The 16716-nt window shown below is 31.9% G+C and overlaps 1 long non-coding RNA gene across 1 annotated transcript; it reads right to left on the bottom strand.

Annotated features, from left to right (window-relative positions):
* Positions 1 to 6209: 6209 nt before the first annotated feature.
* LOC138347210 (uncharacterized) lies at positions 6210 to 15573 on the bottom strand. Its single transcript, XR_011219969.1, has 3 exons — positions 15435 to 15573; positions 13123 to 13173; positions 6210 to 6344 (listed from the first exon to the last, which is right to left on the bottom strand). It is a non-coding gene; the product is annotated as an uncharacterized lncRNA (long non-coding RNA).
* Between the last annotated feature and the right edge of the window lie 1143 nt (positions 15574 to 16716).

Here is a 16716-nt window from a genome sequence, read left to right as displayed (position 1 = left end):
TGATGGAAAATGGGACTCCATGAAGTCGGACTATCTCACAGATGTATAAACTCACATAATCTTCTCTGTGAATTAGTAGTATTCATCGGTAAGAAATGGGTTGATTTAGTCATTTGGTCTACAATCACCCAAACCGAATTATGTTACCTTCGAGATCGTAGTAAGATAGTATTGAAATCTATATTAATTATCTCTCACTTCCAATATGGAAGGGCTGTATTCTGAGCCACCCACATGGTCTTTGGTGTTCAACCTTGACTTAATGGCAATTTGGTCACTTAGCAACAAAGTATGCAATATTCCTCTTCATACTATTCCACCAATATATTTCTCTCAAGTCATGGTACATCTTTGTAGAACCCGTAAGGAACCAATATCTACGATCTTTTTCCATGATCCTCTCTTGGAGCTCATTGGCTTTGGTACACATGATTTATCTTGACATCTCAATACACCATCTCCCCCTTATTGAAAATTCATCACCATCTCCTTATGAACATTTGCCTTTAATTCAAGTAATATGGGATCTTTGTCTTGCTTCTCCTTCACTTTTGACACTAATGAAGATTCAGCCTCTTTTATCACAATAACTCTACCATCACTGGAATCTAACAAACAAACTCTAAAATGTGCAAGTTTATGAACTTCCTTAGCCAATTCTTTTTCTCTTACTCAACATGAGCAGTACTCTCATGGATATTTTGTTCAAATCATAAAGAAAACATGAGAAAACTTATTTACTAAAAAGCCCTATGGCCTCAGTGCTAGGGGGAAGCAACAAAGAAATTCAAAGTGCTAAATAGGAAATCGACAAAGGAAAAGGAACGAATAGTACCTTTTTAAAAGTAAGCTCATTAGCTAGGATTCCAATGTCTAGGTTTAGGCTTATTCATTGATTTGTGACCGTAGTTCTAGTCTTTCATAGGAAAGAAACAAGCCAAGTTGTTTTTTTGACAGGAAGTTCAATCATGGAGTCTGGTTTGGAATCATTATGTCATTTTAAAAGATGCAAAATAGCTTTTTAGAAAATATAACACGAGTATAAAAACGTACCCACTAGAACATTGGTATAATAGGTGGCTCGAGAGACCTCTATCATAATATAAGCTACGCTCGGAGAAACTTTATCCATAAATTAAGTTGAATGAGGTGATCAAGAAAGTCATGGGCCTCATAGTACCACATGTGACAACTATGTGGAGCTTTTTGGGTCAAAAATGTGTTTGTCGTCCGATTTGATATGAAAAACTTAATTTCACCATCTTTCCATACCTGGGTTATAGCGGATAACCATGTGATAATCCTTGAGCAACTCTATCCACCTGCTTTGTCTAAGATTAAGTTGTTTCTAACAAAAAACCTAGAGATTTTTGTGGTCGGTGAACACATCCACATGAATGGCGTAAAGATAGTGATGCCATATCTTGAGAGAAAAAACTACCACTATCAAATCGTGATCATTAGTTAGGTAGTTCCTCTCGTGAATCATAAGTTACCTTGGCATAGGCTATAAATTAAGTATTGTACATCAACACAAAACTAAGACCCACCATGGATGCATCACAATAGATGAAAAAGTCTATGTACCCTCTGGTAGGGTCAACACTATAGATATAGTTAATCGAGTTGTAAATTACTAAAACTTTACTCAGAAGCTTCAGACCACTGATATTTAGTTTTTGTCTGAGTCAAATAAGTCAATGGGCAGGAAACAGAGGAAAACCCCTCGATGAACCTTTTATAGTAACCAGCCAACCCCAAGAAACTTCTAATATCAGTTGATGATGTAGGTCAGGGACAATTCTATCCTACCTCAATCTTCTGAGTGTCGTCCAGAATTCCTTCACCAGACACGATGTAGCTTAAGAACGCCACAGATTCAATCATAACTCACACTTCAAAACTTGGCATATAAATCTCAATCTTTGAGAGTTTAGAAGACTATTTTTAGATTATTGACATGATCTTCCTCATTCCTTGAGTACATCAGGATGTCTTTGATAAATACAGTTACATACATATCAATATACGTCTTAAATAATCTATTTGTGAGCTCCATGAATGCTACAACAACATTAGTAAAACCAAAGTACATACAAAAAACTCATAATGACCATAGCGGCACTTGAATGTTGTCTTTAGCAAGTCACTTTCTCTCTCACTTTTAACTCATGATAGCCAGATCTGAAGTCTTTCTTTAAGAAGCAAGTGGAGCCCTGACGTCGGTCGAGAAGTTCATCAATTCTCGAAAGATGGTGGTTTTACTTTATGGTGACCTTGTTCAACTACGGTAGTAGATACACATCCTAAGGAATATTCCTTCTTTTTCACAAATAAGACAGGATCCTTCCAAGGTGAGACACTTGGTCGGTGAAACCCATATCAAAGAGATATTTCAATTGCTTTTTATACTTCTTTTATCTCAGTTGGAGACATTTAATATGGTGGAATAGAAATATGTTGAGTATTAGGAAGAATATCTATTTTGAAGTCTATTTCTCTCAGCGGGACTTCAGAAAGATCTTCTAGAAAGACCTCTGGCAACTCAATCCGAACTGGAACAAACTGAATAGACAGTTTCTCCTAGAGTTATTAACTCAGACTATGTGATAAATGCACCCCCGTAAAAACTAACTTTCTGGCCTTAAGGTATGAAATAGATGACCCGAAGGCACTATTGAACTACTTATCCACTCTAAAACTAGCTCATTAGAAAATTGAAACTTGACTACTCGAGTTTTACAATTGAATGAGGCATAACAAGCATCAAGCAGTTCATACTTAGAATAACATCAAAATCCGTCACGTAAGTTAGCGATGGTGTCTTTTTGATAGAGAAAGATGGTACAATTATGATAGACACTTTTTGCTAGAACAGACTCACCAACATGTGTGCAAACACTAAAGGGCTCAAGAAATTATTTGGGGGCGTCAAACCTCATGGCTACATAAGTAGTCACAAAAGATGAACTCACACTTAGATCAAGTTAGGCATAAACATCAATTGACAAGACTCAAAAATCTTATTGATACCAAAAACCACTTTTAAACACGTTAGACCGTTCAAAACTCAAAACTTCCAAAAATTAAATTTTTAAATAAAATTTCAAAATAAACTTCACAAAGTGATCAGAATTGACTCAGGGCAACTATCAGAGGGGTAAATAGTAATTTTACAAATAATTCTAAAAATACCCTTCTAGTCACAATTTGAGAATCGTGCTTCAGAGATCGAGGGAGAATTTGCATGATAAGTTCTCCATGTGTGATTTTTGGCTTGAGTCCATGTCCATTAGGGTCATGTGGTGATCAAAGATGGTATTATTGTTAATCTGATCAAAGTTGTCGTAGTTTAAATTAGTATAGGCTAACTTACCTTACCTAAATTTAGAGTTTAATCGGGTTATCAAGTTATTATTGTTCATTGTCAAGGATTTATCTTCCATTTCAACTTATTGTCTAGGTTGACTCAGATACCGTTGTATTTCAATGCACATATAAGTGTAAAGTAAACTTTTAAAATCTCAAATGAGTTGTTGACTTGGGCATTACCCAATGCATTAAATGTATATTTTTGTCCTAAACAAGTGAAATACATTGCGACAATATTTTTTTAGAAAGTGTTTTGTAACATTTTAAATACACTTCAGTATTCATTTGATTTGAGACTCGATTATTACTCAATTTTAATGGTTTATCACCCACAAACTCCTTTTTACTTAAGCGTTATGATTTTTAATTAAATTCATGTTTATTCCTTTTTCGATTTCAATGAGATTTTAGGTGATTTTGGTCCCGAATTTAAACCTTAATAATAGGGGTAATGTTGGAACCCTTTTGATGTGCAACTATCATTCATGATAGTTGGGAGTTGTTTTGAGGCCGTAGATGTGGGATTAACACCAGTAAGAAAATTCAACTAAAATTTGGCCTTCAAAGTAGTTTTGACTTATATTTCTTTCAGACTAAGTGGGTAGTTAACATACTTATAAAGTAGACTATGGGGTGAAATAGTAGCATCAGATTGAAATATTGGAAAAAGAGAGTTTATAAGTTTGTTTTGTGTTAGGGATTATTTATGGTGTTTTATCCATGTGGGGGATTATTTGTGTTGGCTTCCCATGAGAATGTTTTGGCACGACCCAAGGTACACCGTAGTCGTGACATGGCGTATAGGACCCCGAGAGGTTCCATACAAGCCACTTAGCATTCATAACATAAGAAATAGAATTAAAAAAATGAAGTACATTTCAAGTCCAAAAGTTTTATATAAGTAAAGCGGAAGTCTAAAACACTTGTCTCATTAGTCATCTAGTACAATAAAATGAAATTTGACCTAGCACATACATCATTTCCAAAACAGAAAGTAATAATGAAAATCCATCCTCGAAGAATGAGGACTTACCAAGGCTCAAAATCTCTCAAATCAACCTCTAGCCACGAAACTGAGAACCATGCCAATCAGACCCTATATTTGAGGAGATGTAGACAAGAGTATGTGTTTGTATAAAATATGTACCAAGTATGATAGCCATGTGTAACAACCTGGAAAAATATTTTGAGGTAAGAGTTGAACCATCCTTCATTTTGAGTAAGTTTTTACCAAGAAATAAAAATTTCTTAAGTGTTAAGGTTACTAGATATAGAACCTTGAGTTCCAAAAAGAACTAAAGAGAATTCATTCAAGTCATTCCTTAGTTGTTTTAAGTTTGAGGTCAACTACAAATGACCACAAATTTAGCACAAGATGAGTTAGTATACCCATCAGATATCAAATGAAAGGTCTTGTTATCCTCTTTCAAACACCATCGAGTTTGCTAATTTTCGAGCTCGTATGAGCGATATACGACTATTTGAAATTTGTTTGTCCAAATAAGGTAAGTTGCCCAAAATAATGAAAAGTATTTTAGTCTTTTTCTTACCAAATCAAATTTAAACGTTTTTAATAAGGTTTTAGGAGTCTAAACAGATTAGAATCATTTTCATTCATCCCCAAAGTGTTTAGGGTTTTAGAGAGAATATTCGAGAGGATCGAAATTTCAAAGTTTCAAGTGTTCGTTCATGAAATTCAAGATTTTGCCAAGAACCTAGTTCTTTGTGGTACCTAAGCTTCCATAGTGTTGGGTTTTCTCACCCACACGCCAGTCATGATTTTTTTTATAGCAAATCTATCCATATAAATCAAGCAATTTAATTTCTCTATGAGTTCTTGATAAGTGTTCTTGAAGTCTCCTTATCGATTAAGTTTTGATGTAAGATTCTACTTGGGCCAACTTCAAACAACCATATCTCTTAGAATATAAAGAGTTACTTGCGACAAAAAGCACATGCAAGTGCACGTGGTCACTTAACTAGTGCATCGACTCTTTCGAGTCAGATTATCGAACCCAAAGGACTTGAAATCAACAAATAACGATGTTCTTATGTCTAACTAAATTTACTCAGGTGACAACAATTTTAGAAGTTTTTTTATAGCTACTAACTAGACAAACTCACAAAATTACTATAATCAAATGGTTTCAAACAAGAGAATTTCATAATTTGGGAAGTATTCCAGAGTTGTAGCTTAGATCAATTTCTGTTAAAATATTAATTTATCCTAGCATTTTGGGTTCACCTCAATGCTGATTGGCAAGGTTCATTTTACGATCATAATCTCCCGACCTCTAATCGCCTACCTCCATCGACAACCTAACTTTATCGTTAAGCGGAGATAGACATGAACCAATGGTGGATCATTAAGCCTTCATCTTGCATATTAACCAAGCGTGGTATATAAGTATAATACTATCCTATATAAAAAAAACATTCTAGACTTTATCCTAAAATGAACACGCTACTCATATTCTTTGGTCTATCCCACTATTCATCTTTCGAGTTCAAGAGCGGGCAATGAGTTTATTTTAATGTTGATCATTCATTAAAATACTTAAACAAGAATGGAAGCACAGTTCACCAAATAAATCTTAAGAATCATACAAGGGTTTACCAAAGAAAAAACCCAAGAAGGTGTTAGCCAAATCGCCCAAAATAATGTAATCCCGTCTTTTTGGAACTTGATAATCATAAAAAGAACATACTTAAACTATTTATAGTCTAAAATAAAACATGTGGCCAATTTTTGGTGTCCAAATCTAAAATCTCTCCGCGACAAGATCCCAACGAGCACTCCATTGTTAAGTGGAGTTTCTTTTTTGCATACGAGTTTCAGATCCGCAACGCGGAGATGCACCCTCTTAGTGTATTCTCTAAATTCTTGGCCCTTTTCCTCCGCAACTTTGTCTTCTATTTTTTTACCTCTATCTAGGTGCCCTATTTTGGCTCGTTCTTCTTTGATTTTCACCCTGAAACATACAACAAAAGACTCTCAAATCATAATTTCGATAACAAAATTGGTCTCATACATAGCTATATATATGAGAAAAAATGGTTATTAAGCGCATAAATATGCCCGAGATCAAGTTTTGTAGCCCATAACATATCATATTAAAGGTATTTGCATCTTTTTCCGATGTCACCAATTTCACATTAATCCAACTTTTGAGTAAAAAGTTATGACTGTTTTAGTAACCTGATACAGTGTTGTTACGAATTAGACGACGAAATAACATAAAAAGCATCGATTGTCTTTTTACCTCAAAGAAAATCCTAAATGAATTTCCTGACTAATAAAAGACTCAATACAATCAGATTTTTATCTTTTAATTCATCATTTTCTTCTCTCTAAAACCCTAGGGCAAATCCTTAATGAAAAGTCAAAGTAGAAGACTCCATTCAAGATTCTTTCAATTTTTTTCAATATTCTTCTTCAAAATAAGTCTTTCTCCAAGAATTCCATTCTTTTCTACTCAAATTCCTCCATCCAATTATGAATTACTGATGAAAATTATAATTCTCTTGACCATAGAGATCTCAAGAAACTAATTCAAGAATCTCAAGAAAGGTTTTCGTGGTCATTTATCTTCACGCTAGGGTTTCAAGGCTTTTAATCAAATTTTTCAGTATTCTTCCTTCCAGGTATGTAAGGTTATCATAGTGTTGCAATAGTTCTATCTCACGCCTTACATCTTCTTTCAAATCAGTAAAAGAGAAATCTTGAATTCTACCCCTGTATTTGAACATTCTTGAGATAAGTTGATTTGAGTTATTGAGTTCATGGTTCTTTTAAAAATTATATTCCTAATTATTGAGTTTTTATATTTTCATTGAGATCTTTGAGTTGCGTTGTTCATACTCCCAAACTAAATACTAGTAGCTCAATTTAAACTAAATACTAGTAGTTCAATTTAAATTGTGGTCCTGAATTCATGAGACAGAAATAAACTCTCTAAAAATAATTGTTTAGAAAAGCGGTAGAGAAAAAACTGACTAAATTTTATCTAAAACTTAATGCGAATAACTTGAGCAAAATTCATAGAGAAGAGCTAATTCATGTGAAAATACTACAATTACTAGCTAAGTTCTTTTCCTTTCAAATCTCCATGAGAATTCATGCAAACTCATTTAAATAAGTATTAAATCGAGTAGTAATCACAAGAATCAATTTTGTAGAGAATCTACATTGTTGAGCAAGAACCCTAGTTTCATAAAATCATAATAATCAAAAAAGGAGTCTTACGTTTTGGGCATTGGGGAGAAAAAAACTCTTAATGAATACTCACATATCTAGTGGAGAAAACTACAAAGAAATCCTTTGAATCTCGAGGTTGAACTTGAAGGAAAACATTGCTTGTTTTAGAGAGAAAACTATCGTCTGATTCTCTTCTTTTATTTCTAAGTCTGATGATTTTAGGAGAATGAATGTGTTAGGTAGTTTTTGCCTAATTAATTAGGCTTAGACAAAGTAAAACAAGAAAGCTTAAGTACCAAACGCATAGGGGGAGTATTAATATGACGACGACAACAACAACAACAACATCATCATCAGCAGCAGCAGCAACAACAACAACAATAGCAGCAACAACAACAACTAATTAACTCTTTTTATTACAAGTGGCGTTGTCTTCGGGAATACTGCCCAGGAAGCCCTGGATTGTGGTTCATGATTTCCTTAATAGGTTGTGGAACCCTAAACGGCCCATGTAGGGTGCCGTGAAGGGTCAATGTCCATTTTGGGTTCCGTCGACTTGTCCTTTTGTCCTTTTTATCCTTTTCTCAAAGTATGAGGTGTTACATAAACTAGATATCTATGTTAATGGGGAAGTTCAAAAGTCACAAAGATAGTAAAAGTAGATCATTTCTCTTTAATACTAAGGGAGAGATATTGTAATATCTTTAAAATTTCTAAGCTAAGACCTGAATCATTCTTCATATATGTATAGGGTTGTACGGGGTGATTCTTAATCATCCATAGGTGTTAAAGTCAATTCTTTTGTGTGGGAATAGATTAGTAGATGAATTAAGGTCACAAGGATCCGCTAGCACTAAGTTGAGTTGAAAGCTTTCTTACTAATTGAATTTCGATATAACATTTTACTTGGGTCAACTTCGAATGATAAAATATCCTAGAATATGAAGAGTTAGGTGGTTCATAACCTATCAATTAAATGTCTATGAATCATTTTTTCAATGCCACCAAATTTGCATCAATTTAAGTCCACAATAAAATGTTATGCATGTTTAAATGAAGTCATGTTATGCTGTCGCAGTTTTAAGGTATTACGGACCGTGGAGAAATGTCCACACTACCTAAGCATTTCACTTTAAGCAGCTTGTGTGGGTTCCACGGACGATCCCAAACTCTTCTTATGTTTTTGTTATTATATAAGAAAATTACAACAATTTTATTGGATAAAATGGCCAATTAATCTATTTCCTTACTTCAATTCTTTGTGTCTACTCTTATGCTTATGTCATGTCCATGTTTTTTTTTTTTGAAAGACAATTATATCATGGCCGTTATATCGGATAGTGGAGTCATTTAAATAAATTAGCATTTATTTCATTAGGAGTTATTTTTTAATAATTTTCAGTAAATGAAGAGTTTCTTTAGAGTTTTTAGCTCCACACCAGATCATCAAAAACAAAGTTGATTTAGTATCACACAAATATATATTTCATCTATCCTAAATTATATGACTTACTTATTTTAAAGTTAGTTTCAAAAAGTATGCCATATTTTTATAATTAATAATAATTTAACTTTAAAATACTCATTTATCCTTACTGAAATGATTCTAGCCACATAATTATCTATGACTTAATTCATATCAAGTTTCAAAGTCTTTCTTTCTTTCTTAAATTTCGTGTCAAGTCAAATTAACTCATATAAATTTAGACTGGGGGAGTACAACTTGTTGCAATTATTTTAATGAATAATTTTAAAAATTTACAATGTTAATAATATTTGAAAGTATTGATTTTAGACTTAATGATATGATTTACTATCATATATATACATCTATACAACTTATTTTAAAATAAACTTAAATTTATATTTTATTTATTTATTTATTTATTTATTTTTTTTTGGGGGGGGGGGGGATGAAAATGTTTCCTTCATACCAAGCACACTCCTAAAACATGTGTAATGTATTTTAAACAATGTCAATACTAGTACATACTGTTATTTACTATCCAAATATAAAATTAAACAAATAAAAAATATAATTATGATTAACAAAAGAAATGTACACTTAAAATCGATATTTTTTAGGACCATAGACTTCACATTTTCAATTATAAACAAAAATAATTAGTTTTTATAGAACAACATATAAATGAAGAGAAGTTACAATATATTTGGTAATATCATGAATTTTGAGTGAATAAAAGTTAAAAACTTAACTCATTCGGCTAATCCATATTTACCCATATGTTTATGGGTTGAATATTGGTATCAACCTATATTTTACCAATATAAAAGGTCACTCACCCAACCCATAAAATATGAGCGGATTACCAAAATATGGGCTCATTTTACTGTATTACAAATAAATATTATATTAATGAAAGAAAATTTACAACAAAAACTCTCCACATTTTTTTATTTGTTTGTCTCACTTCTAATCATGAAATGATAATTATTATTTTAAGTATTTTAAGTATTTTTCTCTTTATTTTTTAAAATTTATTAACAAGGAGTTATTACCAATAACTCACCCCTCTTTAATTTTTACTTTTAAATAATTTTCATAATTTTATGTCTATAACCTCCAAACTTAAATATGTAAATTTATGATGTCTTACGGTATTACTCTATTTTGCCTATAAATTCATATTAGTTTCATGAAGATTCACATTTAAAATTATCCTTTCATATTGGTTTGGTTTGTACCGATAAAGAAAGTACATGAAGGTAAGAAATATTTCTCCTCAAGTCTTTATTTTTTCATTTCCTCTATTTTATCTATATATTTGGTTTGTGAGTGAAACTAACATGTAACCAAAAAATAAAATAAATGAAGTTAATAAATATTTCATTCCCAAGCCCTTATTTTTCCAGTTCCTCAATTTTTTATAAATAAATTCATATTTACTTTCATGAAGATTCAAATACTAAATTATTATTTCTCTTCTTCATCATATCTGTTTGTGATTTAAATAACATGTAGCAATAAAAGAAAGTACACAACGGTAAGATATATTTCATTCTCAAGTCTTTCTTTTAATTTCTATATTATTGGACAAGTTGTTTAAATATTTTTTTATGTTTGTATTATCATTGATCAAACAAGTATAATTTTAAAAAATATCTTTATAATTCTTAAGATGTGTTATAAGTATGTAATTATTCTTTCTAATGGCTAATTTTTCAAATATAATATAGTTTGATGATAATATTTGTTAGATTTCACGAAATGATTATTATGTAGTATTGTTAGTACTATTGAAAAATAATATTCAAAATATGTTACATATAATTTAAATTTTTTTGTTTCTTTTAATATAATTATTTTTTAATAAGTAGATGATATTTTATTATTTTTAATTCAATTGATTGTATATGAGGAAGAGTATAACATATGGAGCAAAATATGGTGGCGAATCTACTTGCAAATTAAGATGATATATGGGATAAAAATGAAGCATTATTATTATTATTATTATTATTATTATTATTATTAAAACGTAATAAACACAAGTAGCGACATTCTCTTAAAGCTAATTAACTCTTTTTATAATAAAACTCAATTAAGGAAAATATTTAACAGTCATTCAATTATAATTACTCCATTATACATTATTAATCTTTTCATTACAAATGATTTTGCCAACTATAATGCACGCATTCTGCCTTTTTCATTCATAACTTTCTTTTCAATTCTTTTTTTTTTTTTATTTTGCTTTTTCCTGTAGAAGCTTTTTTATTTTGAAGAAGTTTATTTTTTTTTCATTTTTTGTTTTCTTTATATATATTTTTAAGTTTTATCATTAGTGGTATTGTCTCCATAATTAGTAACTTTGTATGCAATGTTTTCATGCCTGATTTTTATTTGTTAGAAAATGGGAGAGAGCGACATATATATGATCTTATTTGCGAAATGAATTCGTTAAGATCAAACTTGAAGAATATCAATTATTAGCGATATATCAAACTTTTATCGAGATATGTTTTTCTATCACAAGCTTATATATAGTTATAGTGTTACTTCAAATGTAACAAATTTTAATAGTCCTATGGCAAATGTCCTGTTTCAATTTAATCAATAATTATGTCAAGTTATATCATATTATTATTATTATTATTATTATTATTATTCACAAACAAAATTTCTCCTTGTACGATTTCTGAATGCTCCCAAAACAAGTAACATATGCAAAATATATATATATATATATATATATATATATATATATATATATATATATATATATATATATATATATAACATCTCAAAACAAATTATATATGAATAAAAAATAAAATCTTAAAGAATATTCTCAAAGTTTCTCACACTTTCTATAATTTTTGAAGTTCCGATAAAGCTTTCTTCTTCTCTTTAACAAGAGAGTTTTCTTTAATATAAGAATTCTTTGTGTATAAATTAGTTGATTTCTTCATCTTCATTTTTTTTTGTTTCAGAGAGAACCTATTGGTCTTGTCGTAATAATTGGAGAAACTGATTTCTGAAACATAATTTTGGGGTTTGAATAAAATAATAAAAGTTTAAAAATATATTTTTAAGATTTTCTACGTATCTAAAATACCTATAATTTTTTTGTCCATTCTACTAAATTAAATTTAAATATCATTGCAAGCCACATTTAATATGAAAGCCAACATATTAAAAGTTTATTGAACATAATTTTAGTTGAGTTCAAATCAAATCAAGTAGGAGCATTTTTCAATATAGTTCATAACATAACATTTTAAGTGTTTTTTTTAAATAAACTATAATTGTAAATTTGTTATAAATCCATTGAATAAGTAGATAGTCCGTAAAGTTAGTACATGAACAACCATTCATATTCACTAGGTTTCATGAACTTTTTTGGATAAGAATGTATCTATTTATTATGATATTTAATATGGTGACTTTTGGAGTGATTTCTCACACTACAAATAGGGTTGTTTATTCACTATTGTAATATATACATACGAGACTTACATATACTTGAATAAGAAAAGTACTCTCCTCTATCTTATACTTCTTGTCTTCTTCTTCTTATATAATATTCTGAGTTTTCTTTATAACATGTTATCAGCACGAGTCTCTGCTAGTTCAAGTCAAGACTTTAAAAGCCTCGGAGGTATAAATATCTTTTTCTTAAATAATGTCTAATCTTTCTAAACTTGAATTTCTTGCTCTAGACATATCGGGAAAAAACTATCTATCATGGGTACTCGATGCAGAAATTCATCTTGATGCGATGGGTCTACAAGACACCATCCAAGAAAATAATCAAGTATCGAATCAAAACCGTGCTAAAGCGATGATATTTCTCCGTCATCACCTTGATGAGGGTTTGAAAATGCAATATCTCACTGTTAAGGATCCTCTGGTGTTGTGGAACAATTTAAAAGATAGATATGACCACCTGAAGTTGGTCGTCCTTCCATAGACACGTTATGACTAGATCCACTTAAGGCTTCTAGATTTTAAAGCTATCAGTGAGTATAACTCTTCCATGTTTAAAATTATCTCACAATTAAAATTATGTGGAGAAAATATCACTAACCATGATATGTTGGAAAAAACGTTTTCCACTTTCCCTGCCTCGAGTATGCTTCTGCAGCAGCAATACCAAGAAATAGAATTTAAAAAGCATTCCGAATTAATTTCACATCTCCTTGTTGTTGAACAACATAAATACTTACTGATGAAAAACCATGAAAGTCGACCTACTGGTTCTATGTCATTTCCTGAAGTAAATACAGTAAGTTTTTACCAATCTAGGCGTGAAAAAGGTTGTGGCCCCAGTCGTGGCCGTGGTTGTGGTCGAGGAAGAAATTTCAATCATGATGATCTGTAACGACCTGTTTAGTCGTTTTGAGCAGCAGATTTTATTTCTGGAAAATTGGCTGAAACAACGGAACCCACGACGGACCGTCACAGGCACGACGGTCCGTAACAGATGTCTCGTTTCAATATACTTAGGAATTCTGAAATTGGGTACTGAAAATCGACTCTCTGAACTTCGTAACGGACTTGCAGGACGGACCGTCACAGGTGTGACCGACCGTCACAGGTGTGACGGACCGTCACAGTGTCCTTGGTGAAAATAAAGTCCTGGACCTCACGACGACCTGAGTGACGGACCGTCGCAGTCACGACGGCCCGTCACAGGTTACGCAATCCCAGTTAGAATCGGATTTCTTTACACGTTTTAAGGGACGTTTTGGACTATTCTTTCCTTAATTATAGATTTCGTGGGTTTACATTAATAACTCAAAATTCTTGAGGGATAAAAGAGGTAATTTTGGGTTAATTAGTGGGGTATTATTGTCATCTTTTACACTTAGTTATATATTAATTAGGGTAAAAGAAAGAGGGTTTTGAATAAGAAAAGAGAAAAGAAAAGAGGGAGATAGATTGATCGATTGAGAGAGAGAGTCGAACGAGGAAGAAGAATATCAAAGCTTGGGAGATTGCTTGTTGATTCCAATTCTTCGGTGGAGGTAGGTTATGGTTTCCCTTACGATATTCGTAGTAAACTCTTAATAGAGAATTATATGTATTGATAATATTGTAAACCCTGCTATATGCTTAATTGTATGATTGCATGAATATGATTATGTGATTGTGATAAGATAAGCATGATGAAAATATTGAATCCCAAATCTTGAAAAGAAACCTTAATATACATTATTAATGATGATGCCTTGGTATAGAAGAAGGCTTGATGAATTAAAGTAATGGGATTGAGGATGCCTTGGTATAGAGAAGGCTTGATGATTTACAGAATGATATTAGTGGATCGGGTGTCACGAACCGACACGTAGAATTAGGGGATCGGGTGTCACGAACCGACACGTAGAATTAGGGGATCGGGTGTCACGAACCGACACGTAGAATTAGGGGATCGGGTGTCACGAATCGACACGTAGATTTAGGGGATCGGGTGTCACGAACCGACACGTAGATTTAGAGGATCGGAGTGTCACGTACCGACACAAGAGGAATAATGAATATGAGGGAGCGGAGTGTCACGTACCGACACAAGAGAAATAAAGATAATGAATCTTGAAAGATGTTAATATACTCAATCTAACGAACATGATTCCCAAATGAGTATGGTATTGGGGCTTGAGTCCTCATGTGTGAACTTGACGGTAATTGCTAGTGATATAGTGCTTGTTGTTGCTACATGATTGAGTATCATAGTTGTTTTTATGATATTACTTGATATATACTGTTTCCTATTTTGAGTTGGCCGATGATATCTACTCAGTACCCGTGCTTTGTACTGACTCCTACTTTTATTGTTTTCTTCTTGTTATTTGTGGAGTGCAGCAAACATGCCGTCATCTTCGACTCAACAATAACTCAAGCCAGTCTTCGTCACACCGGATCTTCAGGGTGAGCTAACGCTTCTAGCTTGGACTGGATTTTCTCCTTCATGTCTTGATGCCTTGAACCTCCGGCATGGACTAGCTTCTTATGTATTTTTAGCTTTAGAAACTCTTAGAATTAGTAGTTTAAAGTAGATGTTCTTGTGATGATGACTTCCAGGTTTTGGGAATAATAGATGTTGAATATTGATAGTTATTGAATTGGTTTTTATTAATGAGTTTAAGTCTTCCGCATTACTTTCTGTTGCTATTACATTGAAATGTTAAGGTTTAGATTGGTTGGTTCGCTCACATAGGAGGGTAAGTGTGGGTGCCAGTCGCGGCCCGGATTTGGGTCGTGACATGATCGTCTTGCACTAAATAATAACCTTCAAAATCAGCAGTGTAAAAAGAAGAATGAAAAATATGACATAGTGCAGAAGAAAAAATCAGACAACAAATGTTACCGATGTGGAGGAAAAGGACATTGGTCATGTACCTGTCGTACGCCAAGGCACCTGGTTGAGCTATATCAAGCTTCCCTGAATGAGGTGAAAAATAACGCAGAATCCAACTTTATCACGGAAGATACTGTTAAACCCATGCATCTAGATGTAGCGAATTTCTTTGAGAATCCCGAAGGTAAGATAGATCACCTAATAGGTGATGGGATCTGTGATAATTTAAATATATTTCATTTTCGTAGTTTATATGAACTAGTATGATATGTTTTTCTAGACTTGTAAATAACTAAAAGGTTGTGTAATGTTTTTGTTTAGTAATAATATTATAATGTTTATTTCTTTTATATCTTTTATGTTGAAGAGTATATGGATACCTCAATGATCAATCATGAAGATATTTGTATAATTACCAGTGGAACAACGCACACCATATTCAAAGATGAGAAATACTTCTCCTACTTGCTTAGAACAAAAGCAAATGTTACTACAATTTTTCTGATAATTCAAACTTAATAGAAGGCTCCAGAAGAGCTACTATATTTCTGCCTAAGGGGACAAAACTTCTCATAGAAGATGCTTTGTTCTCTTCTAAATCCCCAAGAAACCTGTTAAGTTTTAAAGATATTCACCGAAATTGATATCATGATGAGACGATAAATGAAATGAATGTTGAATTACCTTGGTATTATCAAGATTGTCTCAGACCAGAAATATGTGTTGGAGAAAATATCAACTTTATCTTCTGACCTGTATTATGCAAAAATAAGTACGATTGAAGCACACTCTATCGTAAATCAGAAGTTTACTGAATTAAAGACTTTTGTGCTTTGACATGACCGAATAGGTGGATAGTCCATAAAGTTAGTACATAAACAATTATTCATATTCACTAGGTTTCATGAACCTTTTTGGATAAGTATGTATCTATTTATTATGATACTTAATATGGTGACTTTTGGAGTGATTTCTCACTTTATAAATAGGGTTGTTCATTCACTATTGTAATGTACACATATGAGACTTACATATAATTGAATAAGAAAAGTACTCTCCTCTATCTTATACATCTTGTCTTCTTCTTCTTATATAATATTTTGAGCTTTCTTTGTAACAAAATTGTAACAAATTTAAAAAAATGCAACTTACATCGCGCAAAATGTGGACAAATTTATTAATATTAAATATTATTTCATAACTTTTGTAAATTTCATTTTTCATAATTCTTATAAATATTAATTAATGTTTAAAAAATTGTTATAATAATAAAGACATAATAAAAGATTTTATTTTTTCCCTAAGAGTTTGTATATAAAATTA

The sequence above is a fragment of the Solanum lycopersicum genome, chromosome 3 (genome assembly GCF_036512215.1).
Source record: "Solanum lycopersicum chromosome 3, SLM_r2.1".
Lineage (NCBI taxonomy): Eukaryota > Viridiplantae > Streptophyta > Magnoliopsida > Solanales > Solanaceae > Solanum > Solanum lycopersicum.
This window is presented reverse-complemented; position numbering and strand designations above follow the sequence as displayed.